Consider the following 21,310-nt stretch of genomic DNA (forward strand, 5'->3'; position numbering starts at 1 on the left):
CACGATTGCTGGGTCATATGGTAAAAGTATGTTTAATTTTGTGAGAAACTGCCAATCTATCGTCCAAAGTGGCTGTATCGTTCTGCATTCCCACCAGCAGTGTATGAGAGTTCCTGCTGCCCCACATCCTCTCCAGCATTTAGTGTTGTTGGATTTTGGCCATCCTAATAGCTGTGAGGTGGTATCTCATTATTATTTTAATTTGCAATTCCCCAATGACATGTGATGTTGAGCATCTTTTTATACGCTTATTTTCCATCTGTGTATCTTTAGTGAGTTGTCTGTTCGGGTCTTTTGCTATTTTTTAATCAGCTTGTTCATTTACTTATTATTGAGTTTTATAAGTTCTTTGTGTATTTTGGATAACGGTCTTTTACCTATGTATCTTTTGCAAATATTTTCTCCTAGTCTGTGACTCCTCATTCTCTTAATGATCTTTCAGAGCAGAATTTTAAAAATTTTATTGAAGTCTAGCTTATCAATGATTTCTTTTATGGATTATGTCTTTGATGTTATATTTAAAAAGTCATTACCATACCCAAAGTCATCTAGATTTTTCTTCTGTGCTATCTTTTATGAGTTTTAGGGTTTTGCATTTTACATTTAGGTCTGTGATCCATTTTGAGTTAATTTTTATGAAGGTTGTAAGATCTGTGTCTAAATTCACTTTTTTGCATCTAGTTGTTCTCGCACCATTTGTTTAAAAGACTACCCCTTCTCCATTGTATTACCTTTGCTCCTTAGTCAAAGATCAGTTGACTATATTTATGTGGATCTTTTTCTGGGCTCTGTTCTGTTCCATCGTCTATTTCTGTATTTTTTTTCCACCAATACCACACTGTCTTGATTACTATAGATTTATAGTAAATCTTGAAGTCAGGTAGTGATAGTCCTCCAATCTTGTTCTTCTCCTTCAATACTGTGTTGGCTATTCTGTGACTTTTGCCTCTCCACATAAGCTTTAGAATCAGTTTGTCCCACCTAGCTGGGATTTTTATTGAGATTGCATGGAATCCATAGATCAAGTTGGGTGGAACTGACATCTTGACAATACTGAGTTTTCCTATCCATGAACATGGAACACCTCTCTAATTATTTAGTTCTCCTTTGATGTCATTCATTACAGTTTGTAGCTTTTCTCATATAGAACTTATGCGTATTTTGTTGAATTTATACCTAAGTATTTCATTTCTTCTGGTGCTAATGGAAATGATATTGTGTTTTAAATTGAAATTCCACTTGTTCATTGCTGGTATATAGGGAAGTGATTGATTTTTGTATATTAACTTGCATTCTGTAACCTTACTTTACTATAAATGCTTTTTAGTTCCAAGAGTTTTTGGTCAATTTTTTTTTTCAGATTTTCTACGTGGACAATCAGGTCACCTGTGAACAAAGACAATTTTATTTCTTCCTTCCCAATTTGTGAAAATAAAACCCTATAAAAATAATTTTAAAAAAGCTTCCTTCCCAATCTGTAATAATAAAAAACCTTTGTCTTATTGTATTAGCTAAGACTCTCAGTACAATATCGAAAAGCAGTAGTGAGAGGGGACATTCTTACCTTGTTCCTGATCTTAATGGGAGAGCTTCTAGTTTCTCACTGTAAGTATGATGTTAGCTGTATGTTTTTTGCAGATGGTCTTTATCAAGTGGAGGAAATTCCTCTCTATTCCTAGTTTGCCAAGGTGTTTTTTTTTTTTTAATCATGAATGGATATTGGATTTTGTCAAATGCTTTTTATGCATCTGTTGGTATGAGCATATGATTTTTTTTCTTATTTAGCCTGTTGGAGTGATGGATTACATTAGCTGATTTTTTAATGTTAAACTGGCCTTGGATACCTGGCATAAATTCCACTTGGCCATAGTCTGTGATTCTTTTAATATATTGTTGGATTTGATTTGCTATTATTTTGTTGTTAATGAGAGATGTTGGCCTGTAGTTTTCTTTGTCTGGTTTTGGTACTAGGGTGATGCTGGTCTCCTAGAATGAGTTATTTAATATTCTCTCTGCTCATATCTTCTGAAAGAGACTTTAGAGAGTTGGCATAAATTTTTACTTAGATGTTTGGTAGAATTCACAAGTGACCCATATGGACCCTATGCTTTCTGTTTTGAAAGCTTATTAATTATTGATTTAATTTATTTAATAGATGCAGGCCTATTCAGATTTTCTATTTCTTCTTTTGTGAGTTTTGGCAGATTGTGTCTTTCAAGGAATTGGTCTGTTTCATCTAAGTTAATCATAGAATTATTTATAGTATTCTTTTATTATCCTTTTAATGTTCGTGGGAACTATGGCAATGTCCCCTCTTTTATATCTGGTATTAGTAATTTGTGTCTCCTCCCCTTCTTCTTCTTCTCTTCTTTTTTATTTTTATTTAGTTATTTATTTATTTTAGTTAACTTGGCTAGAGGCCTTTTGCTTTTATCCAGCTTTTCCAAAAACCGGCTTGTGGTGTTTGTTAATTTTCTCCATTGATTTCCGATTCTCTGAAGTCTCCGTTTTGATCATGGATCTATCATTAACTATCTGAGGGATCTTGAGAGGTAAGTCTCTCCCATTCTCTGAGTCTCAGTTTCCGCATCTGCAGAATTGGTGGGGATAATGATACCTGGCCCAGAGTTAGTTTGAGGGCAAATGTCAAATGTGAGTTCATATTCATTGATTCGATAAGTATTTGTTGAGTGCCTACTATGTACCAGGTACTGCTCTGCATGCTGGGAAGATCATCGTGAACAAAACAGCAAAGACCCTGTCCTCATGGAGCTTGTCTTCTGGTTGGAGAGACAGAAACCAAAAAAACTAAATGTCAAACAGTATTAGGTGCAGGAAGGGACAGGGAGTGGCCAGGGGATTGCTATTTTGGACAGGGGGCACTAGGAAGTCCTTCCTGATCAGATGTCGTTTGAGCAGAGACCTGAAAGCAATGAGAAGCGAGCCTTGACTTTGTCTGGGGGAAGAGCCTTCCTGGTGGAACAGCAAGCTTCAGGGCCATTAGATGGGCAGGCAGCTGGCATGTTGAAGTACCAGCAAGGAGGCCAGAGTGCCAGAGCGAGGGTGATGGGAAAGGAGAGGAGGCCAGAAGGGAGCTGCCAGCCAGGGTGAGGACTTTGGATTTTGATTCTAAGTGTGATGGGAAGCCAGTGAGCAAGGAAGAGAAAGGATCAAATTTACATTTTACCAAGATCGCGCTGGCTGCTGGGTGGAGAACAGACTATAGGGGATGGGGAGACCAGCATGGTGACTGATGTTAGAATCCGGGCAAGAGATGAGGCGGTTTGGAAGGACAAAATGGTGGCGGAGGAGCTGAGGAACCAAAGCATTCAGGATTTATTTTGGAAGTATTGCTGACAGACTTGCCGATGGATTGGATGGGGTGGGAGAGAAAGAGAGGAGTCAAGGATGACGTGTTTGTGCCTGAGATGGAGGAGCCTGGGTAGGCTATGCTTTGGTGGAGGGTGAGTGGAACATACTGAGTTCTGTTTCGGAGAATTTTAAGTTGAGATATTTATTAACCATCTCAATGGAGTTGGCAAGAACATGGTTGGAAACTCCAGGGGTGAGGTTGGGGCTGGAGAGACAAATTGGGGAGTCATAAGCTTATAGAGAGTATTTCAAGCCTTAGGCCTGAGTGAGATCACCCAGGGAATGAGTCTAAATGGAAAAGATCATGGGGAACTATAGGGTTTTGGAGACCTGCAGAAGATGCCCGCTGGAGACCACCTGGAGCTACCCAGAGAGCGGCCCATCCAGGACACCGGGACAAACAGATGTTATTTTCTCAGCCAGCTGCAAGGGCAAACCCTGGGCTTGGTAACCACCTGGAAGGAAGGCACCGTTGGCTGTTGGTGCCCAATACAAAATAGAACAGGTGCAGCAGGGCATACCTAGGTATCCGACACCTGAGGAAGATGACTTCTTAATACCTGCCTCCTCTATACAACAAAACTATTTTCAGTAACAACGATGAAATAAAATCAATTCTAATAATGGCCAGAAAAGAAACATAGGCAGTAAAACTTTTCCTTTTAGTGAACTTCGTTATATAACCATGCCAGTCAACAAGCAAACATGACAGTACACAAAAAAAGTGAGTAAATAATGGGATTCACACTTTTAAAATATATTCATGGATATTTAAAAAAAAAAAGAAAAAGAAAAAAAATACATGAAGAAAGTTCCAGAAGAATGAACCCCACAAAGTTTGTAGAATGACGTGAACGGAGGTGGCAGCATTGGCAGTAATCCAGTTTCTGTGTCCTTGACCTTACAATTACTGCGCTGTCATGACTTAGTTCAAGTCTACTATTCAAGAGCAGAGATATCTAGTGGCATCGGGCTGGATATCCGGACCGGGTGCAAAGAGAACTTCGGTGATTCTAAATCCTTATTCTCGAGAGAAGCCCGTGTAGCAGAATCGATCGGCTCGTGCTGGGGTCTGGCTGGATGAGTGGGTGTTCTCTGAACTAACTGCCACGTAAACACAACGTTTGCTAAAGGTTAAGTAACAAAAACGTGCTCATTTGAAGCTAACATACACATTACATACACATATAAACTCACCACTGACTAGCAACGATCTGGAACTTGGACAACAGAAGATGTCTTTTAAAGGCAGAGTTTTATCACGGACATTGTTTAGACTTGTCAGCTTTTAGTCAGTTTTATGTTTATTTTTTAATTCTCCACAGAGAATTCGTCCCCTGTTGCCTACATCTGCACAGACTGCTCCCTCTGCCCCATCTTGGCACACCAGTATGGAGGTGTTTCTAAGAGGGTTGTTGCTGGGGGGTGAGGGGAGGGGCAGAAGGAGCTCAGAAGACCCAGAGGAGGAGGCCCTGTGTCTAGTCCTGCAGGGTGACCAGGTAGCTTCCAGGTGGGATAGGTGTAGAAGGGCCTTATAGGGGGTCCAATGTATGCCGAGCCAGGAGGCAGGACAGAGCCTGGCATCCTGGGCCCATCTGATTTGATAGATATTTAGCTCCAGTTCCTGAAAGCCCCAGTTCTGAGCACCATCTGTACACAGAGTCTATCTAGCATTTCAGAGGCTCAGACTACCGAAAGCTTCATCCTGAGGGTGAGTTTGCCCTGGTGGATGTGAGACCGTACCCCTCCTGGGGACACATCCAGCCCTGCTCAGTGGGATCCCCTCCCTCCCTCCTTTTCTCTCCTTCCTTTTCCTTTTCAGCAGTACTGTCCGTGGAAGTGGCCGTTCTAATGAAAAATCTCATAAATACCAGGAGATAAAGATCCAGGGCTTTTGGTTTTTTATTTCTGTCGAGACTCCCCGGAGAGCCTCTTCAGGAGGAAATGTCCCTTCGGAGCTGAGATTTTCTCCCAGACTTCAAAGACGCACGTCTTAGGAACACATCTGTTTAAACTGAACTTGAACCAAGAGGCAGGCGTGTCCCATAGGAGAGGAGCAGGGCAGAGCAGGAGGGTACAGAATCTGTCTTCTGTCTCAGGGGGAAGCCCCCTAGGCCTGTTCCTGTGTCCTCCAGTGCTTCCCCATGCTGGGCAAGGCTGTGAGTAAATGCAGAGGACCCAGGAGCCAGAGACCTCAGGCCAGAGCCCAGGCTTCGCACTGTCTGCTACCAAACAGCACCCAGGACCATGACTGCAAAGGCCTCCCCACCCGGGGGAACAGAGGGCCGCCTCCAGCCTGGGAGGGCCTGCGACCCTCAGAAGTCACTTTCTAGTTGGAGATTTCCCAGCTCTTGGCATTGGCACTAACAGGTCCTCCTCGCCTCCCTCCCTTTCTCCCTTCCTCCCTTCATTTCTTCCTCCCTCCCTCATTCCCGAGCATCCACTGGAATACAGAGATTAACAATCCCCCATCTCCGACTTCAGTGAGCTTGAAATCCAATAGTAGAACAACCCGATTATGCTCAAAGATAAGAAGCGTCGAGCACTTTGTGTGCGTGAGTGTGTGTGCGTGCTCACGCTGTGATGGCGAAGACCAGAAAACATGACCCAGAGCTAGGACACTGGAGGGAAAAGAAATGTTCTGTCCTCCTCTCAGGACAAGAGGCCCACTCGTTTCCTGCTTTTGTTCCCGCTCCTGTGCACGTTCAGCAGAGTCGCCTCTAGAAAGTCCGTGCAGTTTGGCTTCCTGCTTTTCTTTGCTCCCCATCTCCGGCGGCCTCACAGCTGCGTGGGACCCTGTCCCAGGCCGTGCTGGGCAAGGGGGGGCCCTATTTTTGACGTGCAGCTCGTGAGATGCATGCTTCCCGAAAGAGGTAGCTCGGTCTAGGAAATTAAACTACAGGACACCCAGTTAAATTCGAACTTCTTATAGACAATAATTTTTTAGCATATGTCTCATCCACGTCAGTCCCATGTACATTTGGGACATCCGCTAAAAAATTATTTGTTGTTTATCTGAAATTCAAACTTAACGGAGGATCCTATATTTTATCTGGCAATTCTGTGTCCGGAGTATCTTTTTGCGTGGGTGTAGTCGATGCTGCTTTATTTAATGACAGAGAAAGCTATCTGGCTGCTATGTTTTCTTTCCCATTTTGTGGGGAGCACTCTCCCTAACTTGAGTCTGTCCTTTTCCTCAACCATGCCCCCCTGACCACTCCGATCTCCACTGCTGTGGCTCCTTTTTACTCGGAGAGGTCTGAACCCCCCACAACTGGCCCCCTCTAAGCATGTCCCTTCCTCGCCCTCTTTCTGGAACTCCCAGTGACAGTAGATGTTACATTTGCCCCCTGTAAGGGATGGCGGGGGGTGGTAGGATGTGTGAATTAGCTCCCACTTTTGGGCCCCTGAAGCTGCTTTCTCTAGAGCCCGCCAGTATCTCTGGCAGCGATGGGTCTAAGCAGTGTGTCTTCCTCGCCGTGTTGGAGGGAGCAAAGGTTTGAGGGCGTTGGTCCAGGGCTGCAAACCCACAGAAGCTTTCTTTTTTCCCCCAATATCTTTCTCTCTATCAATGAACTTATTTTTATTTTAAGGCAGCTTCTCGGTGATAAAAATATAAATCTAAGTGGCAGACAGTAAAAAACAAAATAAAACCAAACGTGATTGGCGACTGGGAAGACAGCGTTGCCTTGTGGTAAATGGATTTTCTGTTTAACTGAGGGTTAAGTAGAAAACTCGTTTTGATTCAGCTTCTGTTGCTGCAGTTCTTTCTCAAATGTATTAGCCTGCTCCCTGGTTTTCCTAAGTGCACCATAATGACCGTGATTGAATCTCCGTGCTAGCAGAGCATTCTGTGGGGCGTCGGGGTGCACTGTTGGAAAGGTCAATCCTCTAACTGCAACCAGTCCTCAGGCTTTCGAGCCTGTGGCATAGGCTGCGTGCTTTGCAACGGTCCTTGTTCACTGCCATCTCATTCTGTCTTCCCAGCCATCCTGGGCTGGGGCTCAAATGGGACCAACCATTTTTCAGATGTGGACATCGAGGTCCCCCAGTGGAGGACTTGCTCCAAGTCACTCTCTGGCTGGTGGAGGAACTGGATTTAATCCAGCTGGTGGTGAGTTGGACCAGATTCAAATCCTGGCTCTCACTTGCTAACTGGAAGACCATTAAGCTTCATGAGCCTCAGTTTCTTCATCTGCGGATCGGGCGTAATAACGTTTCCTTGTGGTGCTGGCTGCTGAGATTAAGTGAGGTAATGATGTGGGTGGGCTGTACACCAGGGCTTTTATAGATTGCAGAGAGAAACGGCGCACACAGACCCCTCCCCCTGAAACAAACAAACATACCTGGTGCTGGGACCTTGCGTCCTGCTGCTTTCCACTTTCCTGTCTTCCCTCCTCTCTGCAGTAGTGGTTTTGCATACAGACCCCGGGGCCAGAATGTCTGAGTTTGAATCCTGACTCTACTCTGCACTTCCTGTGCAACTACATTTGTGGTCCTCCGTTTTCCCATCCAGATGATGGGGATGATAATAGTAATGTGCCTCTTAGGACTGCCATGAGGATTAAAAGCAAAAGAGCTCATCCTGGGGCAAGCGTTTTGCCAGGGTTCGCCATTGTCATCCCAGGACTTGGTTAAGCGAGTCCAGCTTAAGCAGGCTTTCCGGGATGTGGTTCATATCCTGAGCAGGATTGGACTCGGGGCCTAAGCTTCCTGTTGGTGCCCCTGGAGTTTGCGTGGTCAGTTTGGAGAGGGGGAAAGAAACCCCCTCATCTCGAGTTTGCTTCTTGCCACTGTCTGGCTGATGTGTACCCCTTCTGGGGTGCTCAAGAAGAACCTGTGGGTAACTTATGAGGGGCCCTGGTCGCTGGATGGAAGACTTCAGGATCCCCTGCCCAGGGGATGCTGGCCTCAAACAGCCTCTCTTTCTGGGACCCTCTGTGTGCCCTTCTCTGTATGTCATGCGTTTAAGAAAGCATTTGTTTTTCTCCTTGGAACACAGATCCCTATCTGTCTGACCTCTGGACCCACACACAGTGGGGGGTCGGGGTGGGGGTGGGGAGGACACTTTGCCAAGCCAAACCCTGGCCAGCGAGGCCACCTGTTCTGGCCTCTGGGCTGCTGGATGAGCGACTCCTTGGGTCTTGTTGGCAAATGTATTTCAGCTCTTCGGTGACCAGCGCTGACTTCTGCTGAGCTACCTCCTTGCTCTCCAGGTGACCCACTTCTGGACATCCTCTGGGACCCTTTGGGGGTGGGAGGGTGGTTGCAGCTAAATAAATAGTCACCCTAGTATTTTAGGACAGGAATAGCAGCCTGTGTGCAAAGCCCCTGGGTAGGTTTGTTTATTTATGCATTTCTTTTTAATGGGAAGGCTGAGAGAAATTGCGTGGTTTGTGAATATTTACAGGCAAATTACTTCAGAGAGGAAATGAATTCATTCTCTCTATTCTCCTACTGTTAACAGATAACACTGTGGTTCCTGCCGCTGGCCTCCCACAGCCCTCTCTTTTCTTTCTTCTAACTCCTTGAGGTCTTTACGGCAGCTCCAAAAGGAGCGACTGAGTGGATGTCAGTGTAATGCACCATGCACTTATTGAGCACCTACTGTATTCCAAGCCCTTGTTCAGGCGCTAGGGATGCTGAAGTGAGCACCATGTCCGCTCTCATGGATGTATGAGTCTTGGATTTGGGCGGTGGGGAGGGATGTGGACAAAGAACAGCCGTGCTCTGATGGGGGAACCAGTTGCTTTGAGATCTCTGAGGCTCCAGGTCCCACTGAGCCAGTGGAGGAGCTGGTCTGGCCGCTGTGGGCCTTGTGAGGGCTGTGGGCAGAGGAGGTCTGTCTCGGGGGCCTAGCCCAGGATCATCCTGGGCCCTGCAGGGAGAAGCTTCCATTGTGCTCTCATTCCTTCAGGATTCGTGTGTTCCTCCTCAGCCCTCCTGTCCCCACCCCCAGGTTCCCTGTAGGCTATGTCTTCCTTTTACCCCAGGTCATGTGAAGTAAGACCAGCCCTTCACCTTCAGGATTCTGAAATGGGGCAGGAAGAGAGTAGACATTTCAGAATGTCTAGGGCCTTCTCAGATCTGACTGCCCTCAGATGTCAACTAAAGGACTGGGCCTTTTTGTATTTTGACTTGCTGTTGGTAGGAGGGAGTGGGTCAAGCCAGCTGGGTCCTATTTGGGGTGGCTTACTGGGGGGCAGCAACCTTCCTAAGCTGAGATCAGGGCTGTGGCTGACATCTGTCACCGTGAGAACAAATGGAGCATGCCACCGTTGTCTCCTTAAGACACAGACTGCCTTCGACTGCTCCTAATGGGCACACACACACTCACTATGCACTATGCCTTCACGCTCTCTTTTTCTTGCACACACCTGTGAACATCCCTGCACATACCTATTCACACTCCTGCACACTCCCATCCATGCAAATATCTTCACACTCCTACAGATACCTCTCCTGCACACCCACCGCTGCTCCCACTTACCACCCACGAGTCCTTCCCTGTGCAGATTCCCTCACTCCAAACATATCCCTGCCTGCCCCTGCCATTCAAGTTCTCTCTCTCTCCTCTCTCTCTCTCTCTCTCTCTCTCTCTCACACACACACACACACACACATGCTGCACCCAGACTTCTCAGCTCAAGGCCTATCAGGAGTGCTCAGGGGAGGGGGAAGGTGGAGTCGGAGTAATCGTGGACGCAGTGCAAGTGCCCTCTGAGGCTGGGTGCATTCTCTGTCTCTGTCTCCTTCAGTTTCACACATCCATTCATCCATTCATTCTTTCAATTCAGCACATATGGACAGCAGAGACCCAGGCGAAAATATAGCCTGCGCCCTTATAGGACGTACTTTCCTGTTACAGTCCACCTACTTCATTTCCTTCACGGTCTGAGGTTTATTAAGGAGAAAATGACATTGGATCTTATACTTGTTTTTCGAACCAGAAGCTCTGGAATCCAGTTTCTGCCACTTGCTAGCTGTGTGACCTTGGACGTGTCATGTCATCCCGAGCCTCGGTTTTCCCACCTGTAAAATGGGGATCATGGTGCCTCTCTCTCAGGAAGAGCCCTGGGCCCTGTGGACGGCAGTCATGAACACCAACCTGGAGATTTCCGTGTCTATCAACAGAACCTTCCTTAAAAAGAGGGGCAAGATAGGGTGAAATAAACTGCCAGGGACCTGCCAGCTTCCTGGATGTGGAGTGAGAAGTAGGGATATTGGTGAGTGAAGAGTTTCAATGTACTGGTAGGCTTTTAAAACCCTTTGTTGAATATCTACTTTTCAGCTAGGGTTGGTCAGTTTCTTTTTTCTGTCGCTTTACAAAAGAGCGATTGAGAAACGACTAGCTTATCACACACATTGAGGAAACATGATGCTCTAGAGGTTTCACGAAGGGCAAGAGGAGTAGCGAGAATCTGGTGGCTCGGTCACTGTGTGACTCAGCTGCCCTGGAGGGCCCTGGCCAGTCCTGTCTCTGTGGAGGAGACACAGTGAAGCCTGTTGAAGGCTTGGAAAACCTTCCTGGCGTCTGCGTGCTGGGTCTTGTTGGAGGGCATCTCACAGTCACCACATTCCACTGAGAGTCCCCTCCATTCCTCACCTGGTTTCTCTCCCTCGCCAGCGGGGCCACTCCTTGAGGCAGAGCCAGATATTAAGGCTGCCAGGGGCCTGAGGGGACCAAGAGGTGGCTGAGTGGCTGGGTTTTTTTTAAATTATAACACTGCTTGTGATGTGGAAAATGTGATGCTTCTTCAAAGTCTCTCTCTCTCTCTCTCTCTCTCTCTTTTGCACAAGCATAGGGTTCTAGCTCATGTGATGGACAGGACACAAAATCCCCTGGTTTATGTCCGAAAACTGTAATAACACACAGTAGGGTCAACAGATCTTTGTTGGATGACAAATGAATGGAACCTTCCAGCAGCACATACGTGCCTCTGTCGCTTCTCCCATATCTCTGGGCAAGTTTGGTAACAATGTAGGACTATAGAGAAAGTATAAGTTCTTTTATATACATTTATCCAGCTACTTTTTCTTTTCCACCCAAAGAACCTCTAATTAATTGAGAGACAATTTCTGTATACATCTAAAGTGTTCAATTCATTTTGACCTTGTATATACCTATGTAATCCATACTCCCAGCAAGATAGAGAACTCTTCCATCAGCCCAGAAAGTTCCCACAAGTCCCATGAGCCCCTTCTCTGCCAATTGTTCTTTGCTCCTCAGGGGCAACCGCTGGTCTGCTTTCTATCACTATAGGTCAGCTTTGCTTGTTCTAGAACTAAATGGAATGTTACAGTCGCATTCTTGCATCTGACTTCCTTCACTCAGGTTAATCTGAGATGAATCAGATTCTTCCATGCAGTTGCCTGTATGGGTAGCTCATTATTTTTTATTGCTGCATAGTATTCCATCTTATGCCTCTACCTCTCTCTCTGTCTCTTTCTGTGTGTGTGTGTGTGTGTGTGTGTGTGTGTGTGTAGAGAGAGAGAGAGAGAGATAAATTGTTTATCCATTTTGTTGATCCATTCACCCTTTGATGGACATTCAGTTGTTTCCAGTTTAGGGTTTCTATGTAATTAAGCTACCATGAACATTTGAGTACAAGTCTTTGAATTCATCCTTTTTATTCTCTTGGGAAATACCTAGGAGTAGAATGATTGCATCATAGGGTAGGTGTGTGTTTAACTTACAAGAAACTGCCAGCCATTTTCTAAGATGGGTGTGCCTTTCCACACTTCTGTCAGCTGTGCTTGAGGGCTCCAGTTCTTCCACAGCCTGGTCAACACTTGGTATGGTCAGCTTTTTAATTTTAGATATTCTATAGTTGAGTGATGTTATCCTATTGTGATTTTAATTGGTACTTCCTTCCTTGGCTAGTGAATCTGAGTATCTTTTCATGGGCTTATTTTCATGTGAATATCTTCTTTTGTGAACTATCCTTTCACAAAGTCTTTTGCCCGTCTTTTGTTTTTTTGTTTTTGTTTTTGTTTTTACTGGAATGTTTGTCTTTTTATTATTGAGTTAAAGGAATTCTCTAATTTCTGGAAGAAAACATAGCAGCATATCTTCACGACCTTGTGGTAGGCAAAGATTTCTTAGACGAGACATTAAAAATAGTAACCATAAAAGGAAAATTTGATGAATTGGACTTCATCCTTTAAAATTTAAAACTTCTGTTTGTCAAAGACACAGTTGAGAAAATGACTAGGAAAGCCACAGACTGGAAGAAGAAAATCATAACACGTGTGTCCAGGATATACCACAGCTATTTCTGAGGACTTGCCGACGCCAGGCACTTGCCCGACCTCATGAGGCCCTACGGAGCCTGCTCCCTCCGCAGCCAGAGTGGACCATGCATCTGATCACGGCCGGTCCCTGTTTAACTTACAGCACTCACAGGATGTGGCCTCAAGGCTCTGCCCCGCACCTTGCTGTCTGTAGTGTGTGTAGCCACCTTCTCTTAGTCCCTCCAGGCTCGAGACTCTTTCCCCGGGAGCTGCCTTCACATACGTAGGCTGTTCCTCTAGGACATGTTTCCTGGCTGTTCACACTACTTCTCCTTGCCCCTCAATGTGGCTGCATGAGGGGAGCTCTGTGGTGGGGGGTTGGGTGGGAGGGATGGGTCAGGACACAGCCTGCGTTGTTTGCTTGTGGGGAGAGATTGAGGTACAATTTAGAACCCCATCCTCTGAGTCAGGATCAAAGTACAAACTTTTGAAGGACAAATCGGTGCTGGCACTGATCAGCCAGAGTGGACACTTCATAGTGCTGGGTCCTAGAGGCCCCTGCTGGCCAGACGGCCCCCTTTAGCTTCTGAGTATGGGAAGGGGCTGGGGAGGCTATGGCCAGAGCAACCACTAATTATCAGCCAGTGCCAACCATCGTAGGGCAGGATTTTGTTCTGGTGTGTATGGTGGGCTCTTGGCCCTACTGTGTCAGCCTTCTGTTCCTAGTTCATGGACTTGCTTCTAACCCATTTTCTCTAAAACCTTTTTATTCTTATCTTTACGACAATCATGTCAGCTCATTACCTTTCCAGCAAGACCACAGGTTATAAGAATGTGTTCAGGCGTTAATGGCGCCAGCTCTCTGCCCCTCAGACCTATTGAATCCTTTACCATAAGCTCTCCGGGGACCTTGTGCAATCACTTCTCCTTTATCTTTGTCCACTATCTGTCTGTCTCAGGACAGCAGACTCCGTGAAGGGGGCTGCCACTTCTGCCACATCTGCTGTCATGTCCCTAACGCTTAGGGCTGTGCCCGGCCCACAGGAATTGCTCAGTGAATACTTGACCATTCAGTGAGAGTTAATGAAGAACCGCCAGCCAGATATACAGCCCAAGCCCACGCTCCCGTTTTCCAAGTCGGAAAACCAATACTTCATGAACTTCAATGGCTCGTTCAGTGTCTCACAGCTGGTAAGAGGCAGCATCGTGAACGAGTGGCAGATCTTTTGATTTCCAGCATTTTCTGCCCTAGAACGGCTGCACTCCTTACTTCTAAGTATAAACCAAATAATGTGAGTGGCGAATGCTATAAAATGTGGAGCGCTATATAAATAAAAGGTATCGTTAAAAATATCTACGGTGATTTTAATCATCCCTAACCACGGTAATGAAACAAAGTGTTATTCTAAATACAGGCCAGGCTTGTGCTAAATTCCAGATGTTTCCTAGGGGCTTGATAAATTTTGCATCATGAACGCTTCTGTTAAACATGAATGAGCTGTAAAAGGCTATTTATAAAATAAATGTAGGGATTGAATTATAACAATACATTGAGCACATGAGTATCTACTGCCCAGGAATACCAAAGTTCCCGTGTGCCCTCGCTTCCCATCCTAGATTTTCCATTTATCCTCCTCGTGCTTTTTTTTAATGGGTTTTCCACATCCGTTACTTTAATATTTCCTTTTATATATTAATTCAGCAAGTGCTTGCAGAGCTTTACTGCCACGGGTAGAGTTTCAGAGCTCCCTGTCCCGCCCCTGCAGCCCTACAGTTATTACAAGGAAAGAAAGATAGGTGATTTTGTTTTCTTCTGACCAAAAAAAAAAAAAAAAAAAATTCTCCTGGTGGTTTGTGCACCCTGCCCCAACCATCCTCCCCCGAAGCTAGTTTTTCCCATCAAATGCCTCGTTTGTGTTTTGGGCCCCACTGCAGCCCACAGTGAGTTTTTCCACAAAATATTTGTGGCTTTGGCAGGGTGGTTGATATCATTAATAGTGTTCCCTTTGTCTGGAGGTTTTATCCGCCCCCGCCCATTTCGGTCTGTATGCATCGGGGTGTTGACCTACCTGGCAGAGCAGAACTTTGCTCCTGGGGCCTCTCGCTCTTGCTGCTTGCTCAGTGGTGGTGCCAGGGCAGCTGCAGTGCTAGGGTGGCCGTGGTCAGAGGGCAAGGGTGGCAGGCAGAGGACTTGTGGCAGAGAGTTAGGAACACTGGCTATTTAATATCTGCGTGACCTTGGGCAAGTCACTTAACTCCTGGGTGCAGTAGGGCCCACTGACCACTGACGGGGCTGCTTTGAGGATTAGGAGGGTCCTGTCTAGTTAGCTCTTTTCATCAGATGAGACGAGGGCACCAACGGATGCCACCCGCAGGCCTTCACTGTGTTTGATGGTTTGGTGTTTTCAGACCTTTGCACACCCACCATGCCTATGTGTTACGTCCCTATGTGACAGGTAAGCAGACTGAGGCTCTGAGAGGATGGGATTGGCTTGTGGTCCCCCACTGCTAAGTGGCAGAGCAGAGCTGGAGCCTCCTCGTGGTTCTGTGGGCTGCTCACCCCAGCCCTCCTCATGGCGTGGGGCTAGGCGAGCTTTGGGGACTGGGGTGGTGGGATAGTCTGGCAGGGAGAGAGGTTCTGTGGTTCTGTGCTTTGAGACCTGGGATTGGGTAGGTTCAGAGTGAAATTTGGTGATGTCCTCAGAGTCTCTTCCTGCCAATTTTGTGGCATCTGTTACTTCTGGGGACAATAGTTAGGGCCGTCCTCCTCTTGGCCCCCCTGGTGGGTGGAAGTTGCACAGAGATATGGGATGCTGACAGGGCCGTAGCCACTTCCTCATTACCTACGCTTGGATTGTCATCGTATATTTTCAACCCTTGTCCCATTTCCCTCCATCACTGTTTGGGGCAATCTTAGGACCACAAACCATTAATTAATTAATTTATTATTATTATTATTATTAGTGCCTACAGCACCTGGTCTTCCTAGGTGGTCTCCCATCCAAGTACTAACCAGGCCCGACCCTGCTTAGCTTCTGAGATCAGACATCAGGCTTGTTCAAGGTGGCAAGCCCGTAGACCATGGACCGTGGCTCCGCTGAGGCGCACGCCCAGTACCTTCTGCGTGTAAAGCAGACGTGCTCACCGCTACACTATGGAGCCGCGTCTGCAAACCATTTTCATTATTAGCCAGAACAGGACCTGTTTAGGAAGGTGTGTACACACTGCTTATGAGGGGCCTGACAAAAACAGAGTGGATTCTAAAGCTAAACACATTGTTTGATACAATAAGTTCAACTTTTGAAAAGTAAGGATGTAAGCAACCATTTTCGAGTGTTTCCTGGGTGTCAAGCTAACATTACCTGCACTGACTCACTTAATCCTCCCATGAGGATTAATCCTCACCCCTATGACGTACATCCTATCATTACCTGCACTGACTCACTTAATCCTCACCCCTATGACGTACGTCCTATCAGGGTTCCCATTTTACAGAAGAGGAAATTCGCTCTCACGAAGTTAGTGAGGAAGCAGTTGGCATTAAAAGCCATCCTTGTTGGATTCTAGAACCTGGAGTTACTTCCCCTTCCCCACCTATAATTTGCATCTTTCCATGGGTGGTGCAGACCTGACGAAATTCACACAGGGGGCCCATGGCAGTTCTATCCATGTAGCTGGCTGCTAGAGGTTGGCTCACTCTTTTAGCACAGGAAGGCAGAGTGCGGGAGGCAGCGGGCTCTAGAGGGGAGGAGCCAGACTGCCTGGCTTTCTTAGCTTCTTGGTGCCTCGGTTTCCTCGTCTGCACAATGGAAATAATAATCTGATCTCTTCGGGTTTTTGTGAGGGTTAAAGGATATAAAATGTTTAGCACCTGGCCATGACTAAAGCAAAGATATTGGCAGGTGTGAATATCATCTCTGTCCTGACGAAATCCAGAGATCAGGCTAACCCAGCCTCCAGGAAGTTTGGGACGCTTTTGAGCTGATCAGTAATCTCCTGTTCTTTGCTGAGGCTACTTTCCGGAGCTCTCGGAAATCTCCCAGTCTCATCTAACTCACCGTTCCCAGGCTGTGTGTCTGCCCTAAAGCCCCTCACTACAACACAGGGCAAGCAGTCACACCATGGACCAACTAGATGCCTAGCTCAGGCTGGGGTCCATTTCACCCACTTTCTCTGGCAGAGCAGATACCATTATCCCCATTTTGCTGATGAAGAAAAGGTCAAGAAGCAAGAGTATGGAAATAGGGGCTGACTGGGTATACCTTTTATACGCCTCTTCTTCTATGTGGTATGCAGGGGCCCAGACGCCCTCTGTAAGCAGTTGGCAGGCTGATGAGGCTCTCGCAGAGCTAGGGAGCCACAGAACAGCCCATGTCCCAGGACCCATGTCCCAGGAGCAGCCCATGTCCCAGGACTTTAGCTCCCCAGAGGGCAGTGATTATTAGCAGCATGTCTGCCACAGTTTCATCAGCTCTTGCAACAGCGCTGTTCCTTGGAACTTTCTGGGAGGATAGAAATATGCTATGTGTGTGCCGTCTCATAAGAAAACCACTTGCCACACTCAACACTTGAAGCGTGACTAGTGCGATGGAGGGACTGGCGTTTTAGTTTTTAAAAATTATTATGGATTTACATAGCCACAGATAGCTAGTGGCTGCCTATTAGAGAGTGCAGGTTGGAGGAGGGACCTCCTGCAAAGAGACATGTTTTCCAAGACTTGGTGGCACCTCTTCTCTGTGCCTTTGTTTCTCTTGTACCTGGAAGAGGTGGCCAGGATTAAGAAGGTCGTGTGTCCAAGGTGATTTTGCACTAATTCCTTGCCCACCACTCCAGGCAGAGGGGAGGGCTGAGAAATCCATGCATTTGGCTACCTTTGCCTTTCTGCAAATCAGGCTACGCAGGGTGCCTGGGTACAGCATGTGGAGCGAACCACAAGGAGCCACAGTCACGTTGGTGGAGGGCCTTTCTCCCCAGCTTCCTGTTAAAGCCACGCGTGGCTTCCAGAGAGGGCTGGGAATGGCAAAGGAAGAAAGCTGTGCCGATTTTCCCTGTGCAGCAACCTTTAGTAACACCCTCATGTCAGTCGCTGGATTTCATTCATCCAGGGAGAAGAGCGTGCATGAATTCATCAATGAATTCTTTTCACAGTTTACGAATGTTTACATGAGGCAGAGCTGGATCATCAGAGAAGCTGAGATTCTCACTTCCCAACAGAATAAGTCACGGGGTGGGGAATTAAACAAACTGAAATGATGTCAAACCTTGTAGGCCTCTTCCCATCTTTAGCAAGATCGATTAAATTGTTCAATTTGAGCTTCTAGAAGGAAAATACTCTATTGGCTTTTGTGTCTGCTAAGGAAAGAGCTTTCCATGATTTATCTAGTTCCTTTATAACTTGCTATGTGGCCTAAGACAAGATATTTAACCTCTCTGAGCCTCAGTCTCCTCATCTGACAAAGATGGGCAGATACCTTGAAAAGGGCTTGCAGGAATTCGGTGAGACAAAAAAAAAAAAAAAAAAAGGGACTGGCCTTGGCAAATAGCAAAGCTATGTTGGCCCTTGAGAGTGGCTGCAATATGGCGGGGGGAGGCGTCTCTCGATGATCCAAGACTAGAGATGCTGATCCAAGAGCAAGCCAGGGGTGAATTGTGTGCCATAAACCCAGAATTATGGTATTCGTGGAATGAAAAAAAAAATACCTCAGATCAGTAGGAAATGAGTCTTTATTTTCATAGTCTGTCAGCAAAACTCCAAAAGCACTGGAAAAAGAAAGACAATACTAGTTCATGTTCAAAGGTAGCCTCCCAGTCCTCATCAGTGTAGGACTGTGCATGGAGCTGAAAGACCCCTTTGAGGGCCCTCGCCCCATGCCAGTGCCCCTTTTTGCGTGTTTTGGGGGACCTGAGGGATGCTGGCTGGTATATACTGGGGAGCAGTGTCTCTTGGAGTTTCCTGAGATGTCAGATGGATATCCATTATGACAGTGTCTTTATCTTGTCCCTAAGTCTAAAACTTCTGACATCATGGATTCACAGCCCTTGGTCAGTCACCCGGGCAGCAGCTTTACTGCTGGACTCTCAGGGGCTAGGAAGGCATCTGGTTGCCAGTATATGTGTGTGTGTGTGTGTGTGTGTGTGTGTGTGTGTCTGTGTGGGCATGTGCGTGCTTGCTCTGAGCTACAGGAAGACAGAAAAGAAGGTGTGATATCTCAGATCTAAGGAAACCGGGAAGCTGGTCAAGTAGAGCAAGATAACTCAAAAGGGGCACATCGAGGTTTAGAGTCCTACATTACCCCTCTGAGCCTCCGCATCCTCATCTGTAAAGTGGTACTGCTGATAGCTAGATGATGGGGGTAGAGAACAGGTCAGTGCAGGGCCAAGTGCATAATGGGTGCCAAAAAGAAAAAAACGGTATCTGGAACAGGATAACCTGGCGATGGTCCTAAAGTCAGTTTCCTATGGTGGTCCCTTTAGGAAATGGCATTTCTGTGGTCTGAGGTGGGAGTTTTCCTTCTGCTTGGGCCCTTCCTTCTCCTGGGGACATCTAGTGTAGAGTCTCTCCTGAGGCCCTTCTCCAGGCTCTCAGAAAACAAGGGCCCCGTCCCCATCGGAAGGCATTCAGCCCTCTGCAGTCCCAAGCCAGGCGTGAGTGGCGGCCTCCTGAATGACTCCATTCTCCGTGAGCTTTTGGAAACTGGGCCTGGGGTGGCCTTCTCCCTTCCTCTGTCTCCCCTTTTACCACTGAACCATTCGACAGGGATGGTAGTCGGCACCAGTGGAAAAGAACCCTGGGCTTGGCCCTCTGCAGGGTCAAGGGTGTGAGCAATGGGACCAACCTCATTTGTCCCCTGCTCCTCCCACCTTTGTGGGGAAAGCGGAGGTATGCCTGAAATGTATCCGTAATAATTTCCATTCAAACTTTTGAACTAATTGGCTTTTATGTTTAATTAATAATGGACCTGTTGAGTCCCCTAAGGAGTATGGAGCACTTCCATCTGGACCCCCAGTGTGGGGAGGCTGGAAGCCCTGGCAGTAATTAAGGGGCCGGTGGAGGCATCTTCTCATTCTGAATAATTGCTCGTACTGCCACCAGCCCCAACTCATCGTGGACACCAACAGGTGCTCAGAAGCAGCCTAGTTCCTCCCTTCTTCTGTGGACCATCTCCTCTTCCTGGTCCCCACTGCATCCCCAGTCACAGGGGAGCCAGTCACCAAAGTCTGGGCGTCTGCTCTGGAAAGAGGGCACTGGGAACAGTGTGCAGGGTGTAGTGATGCTGGAGAAGTTTCAAGGTCAAGGCTAGATAGCAGCTTTGGAGCTCAGAGAGCCCTTGGTTCTCAGCTGCACAGCTTGGGCAAGTAGCCTAGTGAACTTCAGTTTGTAATAGCACCTACATGAAAAGACTGTTGGCTGCCAACGAGGGGGCAGGCATTTTATTCATTCATTCTAAATATTTGTCAAGCATGTACAGTGTGCTGCAGACACCGTTCTGGGTACTGGGGTTATAGCAGTAGGCAAAGTTTTCTCTCTTGTAGATCTTACACTCTAGTGGGAGAGACAGACAACTAAATAGATAGTCAGTCTGAAAGGATTTACATGTTATATAATATACTTAATTATATTATATAACTTAATCGTATGCATATAATTAAATATGCATTTATTATTGGCTCATATATTTTATATAAATAACTATATATTTAAGGTAGCAAGAAATTCAATGAGCGGCGATGGGGGAAGCCGATAGGGAGATCAGAGGGACCTCTCAGCTTGACATTTAAGCCCAGACCTGAGGAAGTGAGGGACGAAGCCGCAGTGTCTGTGTCAGACAGCTGAAGACAGAGGGAATCAGTGGCTTGGGGCAGTGATAGGCTGGTGACCCCCAGGACTGAAGCAGAGTGATGGGGGGCCAGTGGAGGTAGGAGGGAAGCAGTCATGGAAGGCCTCGCAGGCCTCCTGAAGACTGGGGTTTCCCTTGCTGATAGCTTGGCACAGAGTAGGTGCTTCCAAAGTGCTTTCATCCACTCATTCAGTGTTCATTAGCACTTCCTCCGTGACTAATCCTGGGCGGGGTGTAAGGAGGCGGAGATGAAGGCCTGGTGCCTGCCCTGGGGGGCTCACAGCAGGCTCCAGGACAGCAAGTTCATTCTCTTTATGCTGGGGCTTTGGTGGAGCTGCGTGGGGGCGATGTAGAAACAATGAGATCCCTGTGCCCCACTGAACCCCTTCAGTGCTGCCTGAGACCAGGGAAGGCTTCTCAGACAAGGAGATGCCTCAGCTAGCTCTGGAAGGGTGAGCGGACCTCTGCCTAGGAAGCAGCTGGGGGAGGGAGGTGCTGAGCAGAGTGCACAGACAAAAGTCACGTGCCAAGGCCCAGAGGTGCAAGAGAGTATGGCCTAGAGAAAGGGCTGTCTTTCAGTGTGGCTGGAAGGCCATGGCTTGTAAGGGGGGTGGGGAAATCATGAGAGCCAAGGCCGGGTATGGGAACTGCTCTAGCACATCCTACTGTGTGACCTGAGGTCAGGCTGTCCTAGGAGCCAACTCTGAGAGGAGGATTCCTGTGCAGTGATTTGTTAAGGATCTGCTCCCAGGGGATCAATGAGGGGGTGGGGAGACGGAGGAAAGGGGATCCCAGGCACAGTCCAGCAGAAGGTGGCTTCAACTCTACTCCTCAAAGGAGCTCAGGAATTGTCTTCAGTTGAGACT

The 21,310-nt window shown here is 47.0% G+C and overlaps 1 protein-coding gene and 1 pseudogene across 4 annotated transcripts in view; one reads left to right on the forward strand and one right to left on the reverse strand.

Annotated features, from left to right (window-relative positions):
- The window catches only part of TSPAN18 (tetraspanin 18), a 175,591-nt gene that overhangs the window by 37,618 nt on the left and 116,663 nt on the right, over positions 1–21,310 (forward strand). The window lies entirely within an intron of this gene.
- On the reverse strand, positions 15,571–15,686 carry LOC120610211 (uncharacterized; annotated as a pseudogene).

This window comes from Pteropus medius, unplaced genomic scaffold, assembly GCF_902729225.1.
Source record: "Pteropus medius unplaced genomic scaffold, Ma_sr-lr_union100, whole genome shotgun sequence".
NCBI classification, from domain to species: Eukaryota; Metazoa; Chordata; class Mammalia; order Chiroptera; family Pteropodidae; genus Pteropus; species Pteropus medius.